The sequence below is a fragment of the Hordeum vulgare genome, chromosome 1H (genome assembly GCF_904849725.1).
Source record: "Hordeum vulgare subsp. vulgare chromosome 1H, MorexV3_pseudomolecules_assembly, whole genome shotgun sequence".
Lineage (NCBI taxonomy): Eukaryota > Viridiplantae > Streptophyta > Magnoliopsida > Poales > Poaceae > Hordeum > Hordeum vulgare.
Genome location: NC_058518.1, coordinates 469,896,430 through 469,903,441, shown reverse-complemented (window position 1 = coordinate 469,903,441; position 7,012 = coordinate 469,896,430).

Genomic DNA, 7,012 nt, shown 5'->3' with positions numbered 1-7,012 from the left:
ACAGAAACAAAAACAGAAAAAAATGGAAAACTCTTACCTGTCGCTCACCTGGCCCGGCCCATCTCAGCTCCTGTCGTCTTCCTCCCCGCCAGTGGGCAGCAGGAGGTGGCCGCCGCGTTCTCCGGCGCGGCCACGCACCTGTGCGCCTGCCTGGCCGCCGCCTCGCGCTGGCAAGCACGGGGATAAGCTTCCCGTGGCCGACCCTATCCATTCCCAGCGCCAGATCCCCCCCTCCTCTTGGATCTCTCCTCCCTCCTTCTGCCGCCATTGGAGCCCGAGCAAAGCTCGAGCTAACCGTGCCCCTAGCCATAGGTTCCCCTCTCTGCGTGCGCCGTTAGCTCTGCCTCGTCGTTCTTGTCCTCCCTGCAGAAGCCGAAGCTTCCCCGAGCCATGCAACGCCCACGAAACCGTCGTCTTCAACCTTCGGCCGCCGGCGAGCTCTGCTCGATTTGTCGCCCCCAGGCCTTCCCCGAGCCGTCTAAACCCCGCTCTGCACTCCCCGTGAGCATGCGGTCCTTTCCCCTAAGCTCTCCCCGTCGATCCCCTCCTCTAGGCTAAGTTCCATCGGAGCCCGACGAGGACCCCCGCTGCAGCTCGTCGCCGGTAACCCTCCGGTGAAGTGCTGGTCCGTCTGAGGCTACCAACAGCCTTAGGACGTCGTGTAGGTGCGTTAGGTGCCTAGCCCCGAGTGTTTTGACCCCGTATCCGATGGCTTCGACGATGGCCGAACTTGGTCGCCGCCAAGCTCGTCGCCGGCGTTGATCCCGGCCACCCCAGCCCCTGGGGCTTGTTCCATTGTCCGCGCCATCGAGTGGCCGTTCCTCCCATGGTCTCAGTCGTGCGTTTGGCCCTCTGTGCGCAATTTCCGAGCCCTCTCGACGTTCTGGTGCTCGCCGGAGGCTCCCCGCCGGCAAGGACGACCTCGCCGCCGGTGGATCTCGGATGGCCTGAGGCACTCACGTGTGGGGCTAGCCTCTGGGAGATTAAGTTTAAAGAAAATAAATTTAATTAATCTTCTAAGTCACTGACATGTGGGTCTAGTGGGTTTAATTAACTAAATAAGATTAATCCTCCCTCTAAAATTGACCAGAGAGACTGACCAGTGGGTCCCACTGGTCAGGTTTGACTTTCAACGACCAGATGGACCTGCTGATGTCATGCTGATTCAATAAAAGTATTTTCCAGCATAAAAATAATTTCAGAAATGTTTAAAACTTCAAAAATTCATAGAAATTAATCTGTAACTCCAATGAAAATAATTTATATATGAAAAAGTATCAGAAAAATTCAAGGAATCTGAATATGCTATTTTCAATCATGTTTGAAAAAGTTACAGAACCCTAACATGTAGAATAATGAATAATTCAATTCTTATAATTACTCTATAAATGGAATTTGGAAAAATATTCAAATTTCAATATGAATGACATGATCACACACTGTCCTAATTACAAATCAGTACCCTAACATGACATCTCATGCATGTTAACATCAAGTTGATCTGAGCATCAGGTCGAATCAATTAAATCGGTATTCAAGAATACCTCGTTTGAATTGATATTTGAATGTGATTCAAATCAACATCAAACCTAACACATGTTGATTATAATAGTTTATCACCTTGCATTCTCATGCCATGCTCATGCATCATCTTGCTTGCATATGATTGTTATTGATTGTTGCCATTCATTTCGGTAGGCTCCGGACCCCCGGATTCCACCGAATATCCGTCTGATGGATATTGTCCCTCCTCTGAGCAACAAGGCAAGCAACCCTTTTGATCATCCCGATAATTCCCATGTTCTTGCTCCTGCACTTATTTATTGTATTAGGATCAAATGCTTCAACTTCTTTTGCCACGTTAGTTGAACCCACTTCCTTTGCATGACCTAACCTTGTCAAAGTAAATAGCCGAACCTTGCAACCTAGCATACCTGGTAGTTGCTTGAGCTATGATGTGCCTTATCCTGCTATGCATGCTATGCTTAGAGTTGTGTATGGTCTGTCATCTGGGAGATGAACAGAATTGTGAGAATGTGTTCGGTAAGCAAAGGTTATGTGTTGAACCTGACTTGGTAAAGGTACCGGTGAAAGGCTGTGTAGGAGTACATGGCGGGTTGTTTCATTGGAACCGTCCATAGAAACTGAGTTCCGTGTATGTAATCCAAGACTAGATACTACCACATGCTGGGCCCTGAAATATGACCCTGCTCGGCCTATTAATCGCGTAGTACTCGGTCCAGGAGTTACAAGTAGTTTCTGGTGTTTATAGTAATGCTGGAGGCCGTGCATGGTGCTGACCTGAGAGGTGGGCCGTGATGCGGTAGGCAGTGGCACGGTGTACCAAGTGGCACCCGGATGGTGGGCTTGGGAACCCTGCGCACATCGTTTGAGGTCGTGGCGGAAACCTCGGCCGGACTTCCGTACGGGTTACTCTCAGATAGGCGATAAACCTGGACTAGGTACTAGTGTGGTTAACGGTCGTGGCCGACTCCCTCGCTGGGCTTCCGCTTGAAGGTTGTCGAGGTGCATGACGTGCACATGGCGATAAGTGGCAAGAGCGTGTGTGACGAAGTACACCCCTGCAGGGTTATGATCGATTCGAATAGCCGCGTCCGCGGATATGGACTACTTGGAGACATATGTTGTTCATAGATAACTTCAATGGCTACTCATAAAATTGCCAAGATAAGCGTGAGTGTCGTGGACGGCATTTCTGTTCGGAGACGGAATGATTCCACGATAGTGTATTGTTGTGGTGTTAGTGGACTCGTGTGCGAGAAATCAAGTTGTCAAAATTATTTAAAAATGCAAGTTGTCTAGCCACGAGTCAAATGCTGGCTTTCCGCATGAAACCCCACAATACCTTTTGATACCTTGCATGAGTAGTTAGTTATCCTAAAGTCTTGCTGAGTACCTTCGTACTCATGTTTGCTTAATACATGTTGCAGAGGTTGCTAATGACCTTAATGGAGGGTTCTTCGTAGACATCGACGACGACGAGTAGCTGGTGTCCCAGCTACGATCTGGCCCTACGTTGGATCTGTAGTATAGTCAGGCCATGTGCCTTCTAGTTGCCCTGTCTGTACTCAGACAGTTTATAACTCTTCCACTGGCTTGTAACTGAATGACGGCTATTATGGGTCGTGAGACCCTTAATGTGTAATATTATGTGTGTGGCTCTTCCGAGCCTCTTAAATAAAGCTTGTATGTTTATGGTTATGTTGTGATGCCATCGATGTATCTATACATATCGGTATGCCATGCGTACGTGTGTCGTACTTGATATGTATGGGGTTCGATTACCTAGTCATGAACTTTAGTAGCACTCCTTACAAGGAAATGCCCCTTTGTGATCCAACGAGCCTTGGTAGTTCGCTACTGCTCCGGACACATTGGTTGACCGGCATGTGTCCTTCTTAGCTGTTGTGTTTGTCCCCTTTGGGGAAATGTCATGCGATGTAATGGAGTCCTTGTAGCTTGCTACGACTCGTCTACATTCGCTGATGACCGACACCTGCTTTGTTGGGTCATGTATGCCTGTCCTTGTGCGGTACTGCCACTTTGGTTTATGACTAGACATGTCGATCCGGGTTCTTTGACATTGGATTGCTAGCGACACTATCGCATACGTGAGTCAAAAGATTCAAACGGTCCCGGCTAAGGTAAGGCTGCAGCCGTGGAGTTAACCGTGCGTGAGACCACAAAGGGATGCGATGTGTTACAGGCTGGATTCCTATGGCTTAGGATCGGGGTCCCGACAGTGTTGGTATCAGAGCCTGACTGACTGTAGGATTACTAAGCCAAACTGGTCGAAGTTGAGTCTAGAATTGCTTTAGTTATATATAAGGGAATTGTTTGTGGAAGGGAACGTACGACTCTTGTTCTCTTCTCAAGTTATTCTATTCTGGTCATCCTCGTATTTTCTGCGGGAATTAAGGACTAGGTTACTCATCTTCTTCTAGGCTCGTGTTGCTGATCGGTAGATTATAGGACTACGGGTCAAGAGATATTGGGTTTCTGTCATTCCTAGGAAAAAGGAAGTAAGTTTGATGATCAGAGAGTTGGACTTGATAGTTGAGTGGTTACGCTATTCCATTTTTGGGTTGTCTCAAAATTTGTTTTTGAGCATTTACAGCCGTTATGCTGCCCAATTTCTCATTCGGAGCTCTAATGCTTTTGCATTACTCTTTATTTACAGATGGCTGGCCGTGCTTCTCGTCAGGTGGTACGTCTGACCAGGTGCATTGATGTGCCGGGTCATACGGCCATGCTGGTCAGGGTGAAGTCGGTGTGCGGTTACCGCTGGTACCCCGAGTACACAGTGGAGGAACAGTACCGAGACTTCAACCAGAGCCAGTACATATGCACCGTTAGGGTATTTCCAGACTACCCTGGAACTGAGAAGCCAATCCATTGGTCCTATGGGTTGGGGGTCACCGTTGACATGGCAGTACAGGATGCTGCCTATTCAATGCTGACCATAATGAGAGCGAGACATGCACTGCTGCAGAATTCAGAGTTCTGCTATGTTCTGGCCTCTCAGCCTGGTGAAGAGGGATACCTCAGTGGAGTCTATTTTGATTCTTCTATGGAGGATCCACTACTGCAGTCCACTGTTGAGATGCTAGAGAACAGAGACATGGATGCTCGTGCTCTCCGCATGGAGCTTTATGCTACCCGTGCCCGTCTGTGGACGGCTTTGACGCAGCTGGCACCGGTAGTCCAGACAGGGTATGGAGAGATGGAGATGTTAAACCCTTTTAGGACCCATCTTCCGGCTCACGTTGACTGGCCAGCTATAGGAGGAGTCACACCTCTTCGGGGACCCCTCTTACCACCAGTCAGAGGACCAAGGCCACATCCGTGTCCTTATGGATCCCAGGGATCTCAGGCTAGAGTGTTTCCTGACCTGCAGGTTGAGCTTCCTGGTCATGGAGGTAATCTCTATGAGATGTTCTATGCGGATGCCTGAGCTGTGGGCGGGAGGATAGGATGGTAGTAGCCGTACGTTCACAGTCCTGCGTGACTTGTGAAGTATGCCAGTGATGTGAAATGAATTCCGGAGGCCTAGATAAATAATGTATAGGAAGCTTGTAAGCCTCTGATGAGTAGTTTCATAATTTCAGTAGTTTGCTCTTCGGTTAAGGTTGTACTGAACTATGTAAGGGTGTGTATGAACCATGGTGTATATATAGCAGTTGCTTGTTACCATGCTGTTCGGATATTCATTTCCGCATTCCGTGTGTTCAGTACATTCTTAATCCATAGCTAGTATTGATATGATATTGTTCTAAGCTATGAGTTTGTTTGTCAGGATGGTGTTCACCAGGTTGAACCGTGCCCCTGCTGATGAGCAAGGCGAGGGTAGTCAAGCGTCGCAGGAAGACCTGCCTCACCCGCCTTCTTTGGTGGAAGTGATGCTTGAGGCAGAGAGAAATAAAAGGGAGACCAACCGACTGCTAGAGCGTATTGAGCAGAATACGGCTCGACAGCCTAGGAATGCTGCAGTGTCCCTTAATGACTTTGTGAAGTTGAATCCTCCAAAGTTTCATCATTCCGTCGATCCCCTCGACGCTGATGACTGGCTGTGCAGCATCTCACGCAAGATTCTCTCTGCGAATGTGTCTGAGGCCGACAAGGTGACCTTTGCGGCATATTTCCTGGAGGGACCCGCCAATCTGTGGTGGGAGAACTTTGAAGCTATGCATCCCGCTGAACCAGTAGCCACATGGGCAGACTTCAGTGCAGCTTTTCGTCTGCACCATATTCCAGAAGGCCTGATGGACAGAAAGAGAGAGGAGTTATGTGCCTTCACTCAGGGCAAGCTGACTGTGGATGCCTATAGCCGCGAGTTCGGTAATCTCGCCCGCTATGCAACAGAGGAGGTGTCTACCGACGCCAAGAAGCAAGCAAGATTCCGTAAGGGTCTGAGCCCTGAGCTTCGTCGTGATCTGCGCCTCCATGAGTGTGCAAGCTTTCAAGCCCTGGTCAACAAAGCGATCAGTGCCGAGACTGGTCATACTGACTTCGAAGCCACAAGTAAGCACTCCCGTGACTTTGGCTCGTCTTCTGGTTCCGCGTTTCCAAAACGCAGGCTGTGGGTTCCGAACAGTTCTCTGCCGCCAAGATATACTCCGAGGCCATCCTACGTGGCGCCTCAGACGAATCAGGCCAACCCTCCAGCAAAAGCTTATGGTGGTCCAGCTAGCAATGCTGCACCACGTACCAACCAAGTGATATGCTACAAGTGTGGAGAACCAGGGCATTATTCCCGTGAGTGTCCTCGGAATGTGGGTGCCAAGCAACCCGGAAAGTCCGTCGGGCAAGCCAAGTCGGGCAAAGCTTACTATGTGAAGCCAACTCCTGCACGTGGCCGTGTGAACTATGTGTCGGCAGAAGAAGCTGCAGAGGATCCCAACGTCATGCTGGGTACGCTTCTTGTTAATCATCACCCAGCGTCCATTCTCTTTGACACTGGGTCTTCTCATTCCTTCATTTCAGAAAGTTATGCACCGTTGCATAACATGTCTTTTTTTGATATGTCAATCCCATTGGTTGTCCAAACCCCTGGTAGTAAATGGCAAACCTCTAGGATAACCTATGACAATGAAATTCTAGTAGACAGGCTAGTTTTTCTAGCCTCATTGATAGCCTTGAAATCTTCGGATATTAATATCATCTTGGGCATGGACTGGATGTCAGCTCACTATGCCAAGATTGATACTCATTCTAGAAATGTCCAGCTTACCCATCCCTCGGGTGAGATAGTAAATGTCTCTACTCGAGTTGCCAAATGCCAACTCTATTCCTTGAATGCCAACCCTCTTCCGGAACTTGAAGACATTCCGGTAGTCCGTGACTTCCCGGATGTTTTCCCAGAGGAACTGCCAGGAATTCCACCTGACAGAGATGTAGAGTTTGTGATAGATCTTGTTCCGGGAACTGTCCCAATAGCCAGAAGACCATATAAGATGGCACCCGTGGAGCTAGCCGAACTTAAGAAGCAACT